We start from the raw sequence: 12651 nt of genomic DNA on the forward strand, positions 1-12651 counted from the left end.
ACAAAACGAATAAAAGCTGTGATGGACGGTTAATTACAAACTGTGTTTCAGCAGATGTGTAAGACTGACGGGGGAAAAGTTCATTTAGCTGATGTACAATCAACTAACCAGATGTTTTTCACAGCAAGTCCTGTTGAGAAATCACAGCAGGGAAAGGTGGAACCAATGACGTCTCAGTTTCATCATGTGTCCCAGTAAACCGTGATCATAAAACAGGTATATTTTCACTTTTTTTATTTTTTTATATGACATATAACCACATCATTTCCTCTAAGATATTTCTGAATACTGGGATTTCGTGACAATGACATAGAAAATAGATAAATAGGTCATTTGTAGCACATTCATAAATGATTAGACTTGTGATCATCAATCAGTCACGTCCACACTGAGTTCTCGCCACAGGCTAAAGACGGAAAAGTCTCCAGTATCACTCAGTGGGCAAATTTTGCTGGCTGACTGGTCAGCTCGAACCCCCAGGACATGGGGCAAAATACTGCATTATTTACAGTTTATGCTTAAGATATCGCTCAATAAACTGCATCTTATAGACATAGTTTTAAGAGAATGTGTGTGCACTTATGATAGCAAACAGTTGTGCTTGATTGCTTCATTATTTGACTGTTTTTATGTGCAGCCAGGATCTCATGCCGTGCTGGTTCAGAAGTTTCATATCTGTGTTTTGCAACAAATAAATATGCTCACTTATGTGCCTCCAAAAACCCAAAATGAAAGCTGCCAAAACACCAACATTAAGGCTTCAAAATTCATTGGGAGATGATGCTATAGTTTAGGCCATCTTCTGTTTTGACTGTGGCCACTGTATTCAAAATCATCTCTTCTTTTCAATAGGGGTTCAACCTGCAGTATAGTACATGGTACAGGTGCAGTGCTTAACACCTTTATAGACCACCGCCCAATGTAAGGTTTATGCCACACACACACACACACACACACACACACAGACATAGTTGAATAGCGTAGTGGTAAGACTACACACCTTTGGAACGGGAGTCAGCATAAAGTGTTGAGGAACCAGGGCACCCTGATGAGAAGTGGGCTACTGGAACAAGACGGCATTGGTGGCGCTGTTGGAATGCTACTACACAAGTTACCCAAGTGGAAAGGGCATACATGGAACGCCGTAACCAAGTGGCCGGCATTGTATAGAGGAGCTTCTGTACCAAATATGGCCTGGAAATTAAAATGGGAGCCATACAGACGGACAAAATGTTGGTGGCTAACCAACCGGGCATGGTGGTGGAGGACAAGCAGAAGAAGATGGCTGTAGTGATAGACGTAGTGATATCGAATGATGGCAACGTCAGAAAGAAGGAACACGAGAAGCTGGAGAAGTACCAAGGGCTCTGGGAAGAGCTCCAGAAGATGTGACATGTACTGTTAGCAGTTTAGCAGTTGAATGTTAAGCATGTTAGATGTTAAGCTTGACTACTTTCTGACTTCTCAGGAAAGTCCAGTGTGGCAGCTCAAATCTGGGTATAAAAACGTCAATTCAGTTTGTTATTTGAATAATAAATAGTATATTTTTTAGTTTTAAACAAGCTTTTGACATTGATTTCTAAAATATTTGTGTTTCCTTGGTTTTATGACAGGTGGTCTAAATTTGTTAATCACTGTCAAACACAAAACACAGAAAACGAGAATTTGTGTTTTTTTTCTTCAAGCATAAAATCTGAAACAACCCCAAAATTAAACTTTTAATTTTAATTGAATCTATTATCTATTTGTGGAATAATTTGTAATGAATGTTTTCATCTGATTTACTTTTATTGTACAAACTGAACCAAGAACTGCAAAGTGTTAAATAGTCCAACATAATAACTTTAATCAAAAGCCAAAATTCAGATTGTGAATGAACTTTTCTATCATTCTTGGATTTTAGACAAAAAGTAATTTCAAAACTCATCAAGTGATAAAAGACCGATGCACGACAGACTTTCTGCCGCTGACGACTCGCTGCTCTCTCTTCATTTATTCCAAAGTGATTACCGTTTCGCTTCAGCACATTAGCCCTGCAAATTCAAAGCTAACTTTCTTCGCACACTGGATTTAGTAATCCTCTGCTGCGTTCCTTCGCTTGCGATCATCATTTTACGCTGTGCTGAACAATGTACTCGCAAAGGTTAATTCACTGTCCAATTATTTCAGCCATGCATGTTAATGTCACCCCCCCAAGTCCTAAAGCTATCTGCTGTCATACAGTGTCAGTCAGGGCATTGTGGCAGTTTATTTGCTTCACACTTGGTGAATCCTTTAATTAAATCGCCCTCGATGCAAATAAAAAGAGATGCATCAGCAGAGATAAGGCAGAGAATGAGCTGAATCAGAAGTGTGTATTTTATAGGAACACTAAAGATCCAAATCTGCCTCCCTTGAGGAAAGGGTCAATATGTCAGGAGCAGGGTCGAGATTAATATTACAGATGTTTGTATAAATTTCCCAGAGGTGTATATTAGACTTGCTAGATATTTATTGTACACTGACTTAAGAGACATTTTCATTTAGTTAGCTCAGTTTTATGTACATTTCTGGGTAATGGAATGAGGAAAATATCTTTCCTTCCACTACTGCGGACTCTTTAGAAAATTCTGTTTCTGTTGCACGGTCATGCTTTCTCCATAACAATGTGTTATTCTCAAAGAGTGTGAGCTTTTTTAATTTTTGTTTTTGTTTATTATTTAAAATGCATGTTCAGATGTGTCGTGTCTTCTGTTGTTTGCTCATCATTGTTCAGATTATGACTCTTTTTTTCATTGAGCGGCGAAGTTCTGTAATCTGTATGTACTCCAGCACATTCACTTAGTAAAAGCTCATTTGCAAAGTTGTTTAAGCAACTGCTGTAAATCCTCTGTGGGAGGGTTTAATGTTAATATAAAAGTACCTAGATTTTATTAATGGTAATACACATCACCAAGTACAACACTGTGGTTAGCGGTTACGTTTTATTTTTTTAGATAACAGAGGAATCACGTCTGTTTTCGATACACCCACAAAAAAATAAATTAATCAATAAACATATTTTTGTTAAATCAATGTTCATATCAGACTGATTTGTTTTCACCATGTTAGGGTTGAACTCGCGAAGGAGCACGTGAAGTCGTTTCAGGTCGTAGCTCATAGCAAGTCGACGTTGCAGAATCCCTGTATGAGAACAAAGCATGGACATGACGAACAGTGCTACATGCTAGCACTGTAGAAACTAACCTTTAACTAAACGCCTTTTTTCAAACCCTTATTTATCTTAAGCTAAAATCAATTCAGTGTATTGTAATCTCTATCATGTTAGCTGGGAAGCTAACTAAGCTACATTTGTGATAGCAGTGTTTTGTTAGCTATGACGTTAGGTCGCAAGTAAGCTAAAGTTGGCGAGCTAGCTGTAACTTTGCTTTAATTTGAAAGTTAACTGACTTTATCCATTCAGGACAGTAATTTAAATGGCTAGCAATCCATTACCAGGCAAGCAAGCTTTAACATGAAGTAGAGCAAAGCTAGCTCAGGGTACAAAAGCCCCTCCATGAACCAAATGCCCCTTTTGTTCCCTCTTTATCCTGCTGACAAGATCACACCTTCCCATTTGCCCCCTTGGGTTTTACTGTTATTGAGGAAGGTAATTAGTGGACTTCATTTGTAAGCTATTAGATGTTGTTGCTCACTGTATACACAGGCAGTCATTTATCATCATTAGTGGATTCCAGTTTCTAAGCTAGCACTAAAACATCACACCCATTTGTCCCCAGTCCTTCACAGAGAAATCAGTCCACAGGGTGTTAGATGCTCTCCACTCTGTAAGTGTTAATGTGATTTCAAACAGTGAGCTCAACCATTTGTGGTGGTTCTGTTTTTTAACTTGTATTTGTCATTAGACAGAGGTTGGTGATTGCAGTTGGCCCCACATTAGCAAAATATTTCCACAATGAAGCGTTGCACAGTTCTGAATGCTTTTATTTTAAATGCTTTGAAATGTAAAATGTGTTAACTTTCTCTATGTGTATTGTGATCGTCCGCCCTCATGAGTGCGATTTGTATCAGAGGCGTTCTGTACCAGCACAGTGTCATTGTGTATTTCCACTGAGCATGCTTTAACATCGGTTCATGCGGCACAATAAGGTGGCAGAGAGGTGAAGTGGCTGTGCAGCTGTGTGTGAAAAGGAGGAGGAGATCCTGTTAGTCTCTGCTCCAGATGATGAGCTGAAATCACGGAGGGGAGAACAAACAACCCTGGCGGCTGCCTCTAAAGCCACGAGCTGGGGCTGAGGCAGGTTGGCCCTCCATCTGCATCTCAATGAGGAATTTGATCACAGCTCAGCATTCAAAGGCGACAAAACAATGTGAGGCTACTGGGACCGCCGCTTTCAGATAGGAAAATACATCTAGGAAACAAAGAAGGTGGAGAAATAAAGTGTGAATGTTTGCTTTCACAATCTGCAGTTTCTTTCCAGTGTTTGTCATGTTTTGTTATCTTATAATGGAGACAAAAATTAGGCCAAATGTTTGGAAATCCAAACCTGAAAAACAAGCATTTAATACATCTATGTTTATCACATATAACATCTGCCTGGGATTTGTCATGTTAATTATGTCATCCCAGCATAAGACCAAATTGCGAAGTGCTTCTTCTAATTTCTGCAATATTTGGCTTTCTCAGGTTTCTTTAGTGTCCTGATTAATCTAATTTTTCATGTTTACATTTTTAATTGAGAGGGACAAAGCACTTAGACATAGTTCCATTACAGACCATAAATCTGACTTACTGCACAGTTTGTAGCTACTACTAATTTCCAACCTAGCTTTTCGTAAACGTCGCGCAGCATGCCGTAAAGTGCTGTAAGTGAGCTTTAAGCACTTTGATAAGTGAGACTGAAAAAAACAACTATATCAATCAAGTTGAACCTATTAAGCACTGCTGTGTACGTGCTGGTGTTTAACATTCTGAGAGTAAAAACTAAAAATGAAGCGTAGATGCCAGTTTGGTATACTCTTAAGGTCCATAAGGACAATTATGTGCCCTGTTTAAAATTGGGGAATAAAGTTGAACGTGTATTTCTTATTGATTCTCATCAATAAAAGACAAAAACTTGATACACTGTTGTAAAACTTCAGAAAATCAAAGTCACAGCAAGTAAAGTAATGTGAATATCTCTCAGTTTTTATTACCACTGTTCATTTTATAGCTCAGTTTTTAAAACCTTACAATGTAACTACAGCCCAGCCCGTTCAGCAGTATATGAATGACTAGCCTCGTATTGTGGATGGATTATCTCAGTTGTTCTCCTGACTGAAGTTTGGTCTGTTTACAGCATCCTGCCATGCGATTACATTTGTCCCTAACCATCGGGAACCCTCACGTTAACTTTTATTGAGTGGGAAAAAATTAGCGTTCATCCTCCAGTTTCACTGTTTATGTTATGCTAACATAGCTGTGTCGCTAGCGATCACGTAGCACATCATTACATACCAGCTAGCCCAACTTCAGTAACCCTACAAACATCACTGCTGTTTAGTTTTCTGTCTTCCTTTATATTGGAAGTGATAGCAGAGCTGTACGTTTGAATTCTTCAGAAATCTCTCAGTCAGAACCTGGTATATTATGTTTGGATAGAAACTAGCGAGCTAACTTCCTGCTAAGTATGAACTCCGTCAAGCTTCATAAATCCTGTTTTCATGGATGCCTGGATGTTAAACTTAATTGTTACACCTGGTAGAGCAGCCACACTGATCATTTTATTACCCAATTTAGACAGTTTGTAACTCTCAGTGATGCCGCAGTGTTCATTTGATTTTCGGACCTGAAACAGCTAATGGCATCAGACTTAAAGACCGGCAAACAATAAAGAGAAGGGGGGGTATCGGCTACAGTTTACTCTTAATCCTTCCTTTGCTTCCTGTTGGCCGGCTCCTCGTTCCTACCCTAACCCTTTTCACACCACTGACCATGAAACCATGTTATTGACCAGGTTATACAACGAATACTGCTTAATGTATGTTGGTCAAGCACAAGACAAACACAGTCTATTCAGAAAGACATTTATGCTGTTGCTCACATGGAAAGCACCATTTATCAAAACGAAAAAAATCTGAGCACTACAGAAAAGTTTGACACCAGGTACGGGGTCAGCATGTCCATTGTTGCGATCTTTCTGGTGAAATGAAGTCCTTCAAAGACAATATTGGGCAATATGGCGAGCTGTTATCAGCTGATGGGTAAGTAAAGCTCATGCTGAAACATTAATTAGATTTAAATCTGTTTCTTTTAACCTGGCTCATCAGGTTTTGAATGGAAGCAGCTGACGAGCTAATTAGAAATGTTATATCAGGGCAGTAGAAGTTCACATTTTATTCTCTTGGACTTCCTCGTTGTGGAGCAGCTGGTCGAGTGAGTGCGCTGTAAAACCGTCACTGTCAATTCAACTCTGAGAGTGTAAAACTTCTCCGAATCACTCCACGAGCTGCACAACTGATCAAAAAAGCATCGATTGCTGGTTAATAACTTGAGACAGTGAAAACTTTAAAGCTCTGACGAGGTGGAGGATCAGTGATGTGAGATATGAAAGAGAAGGAGAAACATACACACACCTCCTCACTGCACCAAGCATCGTGGCGGGGAGTCGATGAGTCATCCCCGTAGCTTTTATACGGCCGGTGCATCAATCACCCTCTCCTGAAGGGAGCAGATGGTGCGTGGCGACTCAACTACTGTGGAGAAGTGTGGTGCTGATGCTGTGTGTATATGTGTGTCTTGGGGAGGAGACGGGTGATGGTGCCAGCCAGCTAAGGAGAAGTGTTGGATGAAGACTGATGCAAACAGTCGATGGAGAGCGGACGCCCACAGGCTGAGGAGCGCTCGGTGTTTGGCGTTGATCTGGCATCTGAGCGCCAGCTGTGGCGCAGGTGCAACAACTGTAGAAGAAGAAAGATCAAACCTTGACTGGAGGAATGTGCAAAAGAGGATGATGAAAGGTGTTGAGTGAGAGGGTGGATATGAAAGTACATACAGCATACGACGTGTTCTCTTAGTGCCTCGAAATGAGTCCAAAAAGCTCCACAAGAATTCTGGAATGGTGAGGAAATACTGCTGCACACAGTCGAGCAGTTTTCCAAGGTAATTCCTGCTTTATGACGTCAGAGGATCTGAACGCTGCCTTGGGAACCATCAGTCAACATCAGCAATAACATTGTTATTTAAAGCCTTAGTCAGACAGGTCTAGAACCCGTCTGCGGACCTCTTAGTACAGCAGTCCCCAACCCCCAGGCCACGGACCGGTATGGGTCCGTGAGTCCTTTGGTAACGGGCCGAGAGAGTTGAGGCTCGGGTGTGAAGTTGATGGTTTTCAGGGTTTTATCGTTAACTCGGTTTCCCTGGGTCTTTCCTGGGTTGTAGCTGTGTCTTATTTTGAAAGAAATATGTACACATTACCATAGCGACCAGAGAGCATTAAGTGTAGCTCAGTGTATTTCAGGAGGACGCTGCTAATAAAGTTACACAATTACACAGTGAATTCGCGTTTATTATTATATTTACAAAATACCAGTTTTTGTTTTGGTCATATCATTTTATTTTGTTGTATTTAATTGCAACACCTTAGAGGCCGGTCTGTGAAAATATTGTCTGACATTAAATTGGTCTGTGGTGCAAAAGCGTTTGGGGACCGCTGTCTTAGTAGACACTAGAAAAATGTGTTTTCACCAACTAGTTTGTGAGTTGTTGTGAGGTGAAAGTGGTCGAGTTACACGGCTTTGATTGGTTTGGCTGTTAGCAGGTCGCCTTGCTTACATAATATCCTAATTTGTCTGAGAGCACTTGGTAATTAACCGTGAGCAGCAGTGAAACTTAAAAAACTGAAACTCAAACTGGAAACGAAGCACATTCATCTTCAAAGTTAAAGTTGTTTCTTACTGCTGAATCCAACATGTTTAAAAAAAACCCACAGTTTTACTTTGTGTTTGAACAGTTTCCATTTACAGTTTGTGTTGTATGCTTCAGATTGACAACCACTTACTGAGTAGCTGGTAAGTGATCGCAGGCAAGTCGGTGTCTTCCATGCAGACTATGGCCGACAACGACAATCTTCTAAAGAATAAAGCAGTCACAAGGACATGTTCAGTGCAATATTATTTAACTCTTTTTGACCAGTTTCGCCTAGCAACAGTAAGAAACCAGTCAGGTTTACATCTTTTTCCCCTGGAACTGGTAGTTACCAGTACTGACCGGTCTCTAGGCCTGTGTGATCCTAAATAACCAGCAGACTGCAGGCCTGTCCATCAGTATTCACACAGTAAAACTGGCTTGTGTTGAAGGGACATGAGAGTGGCTGTGGGCAGCACTGCTATACCACAGGGGACAATAAAAGAAAGATGAAATATGGCAGCTTCTGGGCTCTACAGTGATTGTAAAGGATGTGGGTTATAAAAAAGATTTGCTCTTTTGTAGTGTGGGACTAAAGAAATACCAATTAAAAGACAAGACAAAAAGCGACAACTCCACATATGTTCTGCACTCTGGAGTGTCACAAACAAACACGAATAGCCATATGTTTTTATCCCTCCAGCTCCTCGCCATAATTCAGGCTTCCTGTTTTTTTCTCTGGTGAACACCTGCTTTCTCCTCCATCAGAGTATTCAATGACTTTGTGCAGTCATGCCTCAGAAGAAACATCAGAAACTCAAAGAAGAGAAACACTAAGCTTGTAGTGGTTGGACATTGGTGGCCTGCACTGGTAGTGTGAGGCGCTGACTGGAGGAAGGAAACTGAAGCTCAAGCAGGGGTGAAATGCTGGTTTGTTTTGCCCTGAGGGTTATCTTCTCACTGTAATTCGTTTACGATATCAAAGTGATTATGTAATCAAGCTGCTATACCACAGGGGATAATGGGTTTTTCCCTCTCTGTCAAACAGATAATATCAGTGATGCTGAAAATAGAAATATAGGCACTCATCCCAGAGATGACTGCAGAGGAGGAAAGTGTGTTTCCTTTGAAAATGCAGTAAAGGAGAGACTCTGAAAACTCAGCAAACTGCAGCTCATGGCAGGTTCAGACTACGCAGTGTTTGTGTCTGATAATGTGGAAGTAGCACCCACCAAGAGCTCAAAACTCAAAACTGCAGTTCCTCTAACAAGCACTTGAGGCTGGGCCCAAAGCGAGTCAATCCCCATAAACCTGCATGTTCAAATACACAACTTTACATCAGCAATAAACATGGATACAGCCTGCTCCAACAAGCAGTTTGGATCTGTATGGGCAGTTTCACTCCTCGTAACATTATGGAGGTTTTTAACTTAAGCACATGGCTACTGTTATTCTTTGTAATTATGTGGAGTCACTAAACTTGTCCTTTGGCGGTGTTTGTGCTTTTGAGGCGTTATTCAAATGGATGAAGTATGTCAGCTAATAACTAGCTCTCTGTCCATTTATCTAAATATAGTTAATTGTGGCTCTGAAATCTTAACATTATGGTAACTAAAACACTAATGATGAGGTTTTAAACTACAAAATGTAAAAAGATTTTTTTAATACTGTGCCATAAAACCATCAAAATGTTGCTAATTTGTTCTTGTAATGCTGCTTGGACTATTTTTGTGCTAGTCGCTATATAAAAACATAACATTTAAAAAACTTCCATGTCTGATGTTTGAATGTGATAACTCAAGAATGAAGTGATGTAAGAGTTTTAAATTTATACCATAGGTGTATCTAATAGGAAGCTGTGGGGTAGCACTGTCCACTGTCCATTTTTTATTATGGCAAAGACTCGAGGAAATAAAAAGACTAAAGAAATAAAGAAAGATGAAAGGATAGGAGCAAATCAATGGGGAAAACGCTGCCCCCTGGTGGAGAACATTTTCATTAGAGTTCGTAGAGTATAATTAAAAAAGCTACCTTTAAGTTTGGAACGAGCTCTTAAAGAACATAACACAAAGAAACGATAAAGCCCATGAATGTTGACTCTTAAAGCATGAAGAAGAGTTTCAAACTGGGATGAAGTGAGGACTGAAATTCTACAAAGAAGCTAGGAAAGAGGTGACGTCATTACCTTTAAACGACCGGCTCAGGTAGACAACAATAAAAAAATTACTGTAAGCTCCTTCTCAGCATGCACTCTTTTCATGCCCGGTGCCTCTGCTAGTCTCTGCTATCAGCTTACAAACATCTGATTTATTTGTTCAAATGCAATTTGAAACTTCCCGAGCTTTCAGGAGCTCAGACCATAAACCGCTCCAAACACCGTAATGGTTTTCCTGCAAGAGAAGCTGCCGTTTCACCTGAAACTCAATTAAGTGTTTCAGGTGAGCCAATAACATGGAGCCAAGGTAGACAAGCTAATATAGGAGACGTATGATCTCGGTCTCTTGTTCCTGTCTCAGATTTCACATCAGAGGCATTTCAAAGAGCTACTGGGATATCCCGATAATAAGGAATTAGACTAGGAACGCCCTGTCTCAGAGTGATGCTGCAGAACTATATTTAAAAGTATGAAAGAAGGCCGCCCAAGAGCAATAATCAAAAGTGTATTTCATACCAGAGGAACTGTAATGTCCAGAGTAACTATTCTAAGCTTCTGTTCAGGGGTTTTTGGTGAATTTATAAATATTTAAGGTCAAAGTTCTTTCTTGGCTCAAACAAGTTTCCATCCTCGAGGAACTTACTGAAATCACAGTCAGTTTGGAATAAGACACAGTCCGTTAGCTAAGCTAGGTAAAATCCTGTTTACCAAACGGATATTAGAGTTTCCCACTGATTAATTAAATATGTCCATGATGAGAGACGGCGATTGTTTTTCTGATAAGAACGTGGAGTTGGAGCTCAGAGGTGTCTGAAGGACCTCGTTATGATAAAGACTCTATAGAACTTGACTGCATGCTGAGGTGGCAGTTCAGCCATTTGATTCATGTTACAGCAGCTCATGAATGAACATGGTGCAATAAAAGTATTTTTAGAAGTACATTTTTCCAAACAATTTACTTGAGTAGGGTTAGGGGTATCCACTTCAGCATGCAGTCAAGTTCTATACTCTTGCTAATGGCTTACTAATTTTATTTAGATGTGTTGCAACAGGGACACATGGAAAAGTTTCAGGACACCAGCCCTCGAGGAGTTTGAGACCCCTGGTTTAGAACATGTTCATTTGTTAAAACATGGAAGAAGCAGCGGACCCAGAAACCGTCCCAGGACATGAACAACTGTCCATTTGTATTTCCTTGTACATAAATAATCTTTACCATTATAAATTAATGAGGAAAATTTATCAGCAATTAAGGAAATTAAATGTGACATACCTTGGGTATTTTGGGGAAATGACAAAAATATGAATGTAGTTTGTTTGAGTGTTGTAGTATTTCAACCGTCAATGTTTTAAAGCATTTTAAAGTGAAACTCAAACAAACAAGACGTGTGTGTGTGTGTGAGAGAGAGAGGGAGAGAGAGAGTGTGTATTGTTATCTTTGTGAGGACCAAAAATTGGAAGTTTACTATACTTGTGGGGACCAACAGCCCTTATGAGGACCCAAATCCAGGTCCCCACAAGTCTGAAGACATTTTTGAGACTCAAAATGTGGTTTTAGTGACAGGGTTACAACTGGGTTATGGTTAGGTTTAGGGTAAGGGTTAGGCATTCATTTTTCATGGTTCGGGTAAGGGGCTAGGGAAAGCCTTATGTCAATTAGATGTCCCCACAAGATATGAATACCCGACGTGTGTGTGTGTGTGTGTGTGTGTGTGTGTGTGTGTGTGTGTGTGTGTGTGTGTTTGTGTGTTTTTGGTGTCTGCTCTGGTTAAAATTGACTGAAGTCTTCAGACTTCTGTCGATTTCAGTCCAGACTGAGACACCGGTCCATCCAGCTGCTCCGTACAAAGGCTACTAATGGCGCTCGATTGTATGCATGTGTGTGTGCATGCGTATCTGTGTCTGTGTGTGTGTGTTACAAGCGTGCACACACAGCGCTCACACAGGGAGCCCATTTCCAAATGTCAAGTGTTTGTGAAATAAATGTCAACTAGCTGAGGGATGGGAAATCAAAGGGCTCCTTTAGCGCCGGCTGCAGCAGATACGACGGGAAACAGAAAAAAAAAGTCATCGATTTTTCTTTTTTTATTTCCATCTTTGACGTGTCTTAAAAAAAACCAACAAAAATCCACATGAGGCCTGCAAAGAGAGCAGACGGGGCCGTCCTGGAATCTGCAGAGAGCAGCTGGGGGAGAATCTTTGGTATTGACGGACTGTCAGGCCGCCTGCCTCGCTCTCATAACGTCAGCAGATCCAGCGGGAGAGGCTGGGAGACGCGTTATGACACGGCGTGCGGTGGCAACCATCCCACGGATTTCTGGTTTTAGTCAGCCTCCAGAATCTGCTCCATCTGTTTGAACAGGTGAGAAGACGCCACCTGATTCCTGCTGCCATCATAGCACACCTCGTCCTCAAACTGTCGCTTCTTTAACTCGCGGTATTTTCTCCGAGTTTATTTTGTCAGAAAATGAGCCCAACATGTCAACTTGTGTGGCATTTTCTGGACAAAGCAACAGCAGATGAATGTCTGATGACAACTGATAAAAAATGTTATCATATCATCCATCCATCCATCCATTCTCTTCTGCTTATCCAGTTCAGGTCGTAGCCTATCCCAGCTGTCACAGGGAGA

General features: G+C 40.7%; 2 long non-coding RNA genes across 2 annotated transcripts; one reads left to right on the plus strand and one right to left on the minus strand.

The window, feature by feature from the left end:
• On the plus strand, positions 1 to 3054 carry LOC112842759 (uncharacterized). The gene is made up of 2 exons (XR_003214775.1): positions 1 to 216; positions 853 to 3054. It is a non-coding gene; the product is annotated as an uncharacterized LOC112842759 (long non-coding RNA).
• Positions 3055 to 3393: 339 nt separating this feature from the next.
• On the minus strand, positions 3394 to 7305 carry LOC112842755 (uncharacterized). The gene is made up of 3 exons (XR_003214768.1): positions 7014 to 7305; positions 6595 to 6918; positions 3394 to 4391 (listed from the first exon to the last, which is right to left on the minus strand). It is a non-coding gene; the product is annotated as an uncharacterized LOC112842755 (long non-coding RNA).
• Positions 7306 to 12651: the final 5346 nt, after the last annotated feature.

The sequence above is a fragment of the Oreochromis niloticus genome, linkage group LG18 (genome assembly GCF_001858045.2).
Source record: "Oreochromis niloticus isolate F11D_XX linkage group LG18, O_niloticus_UMD_NMBU, whole genome shotgun sequence".
Taxonomy (NCBI): domain Eukaryota; kingdom Metazoa; phylum Chordata; class Actinopteri; order Cichliformes; family Cichlidae; genus Oreochromis; species Oreochromis niloticus.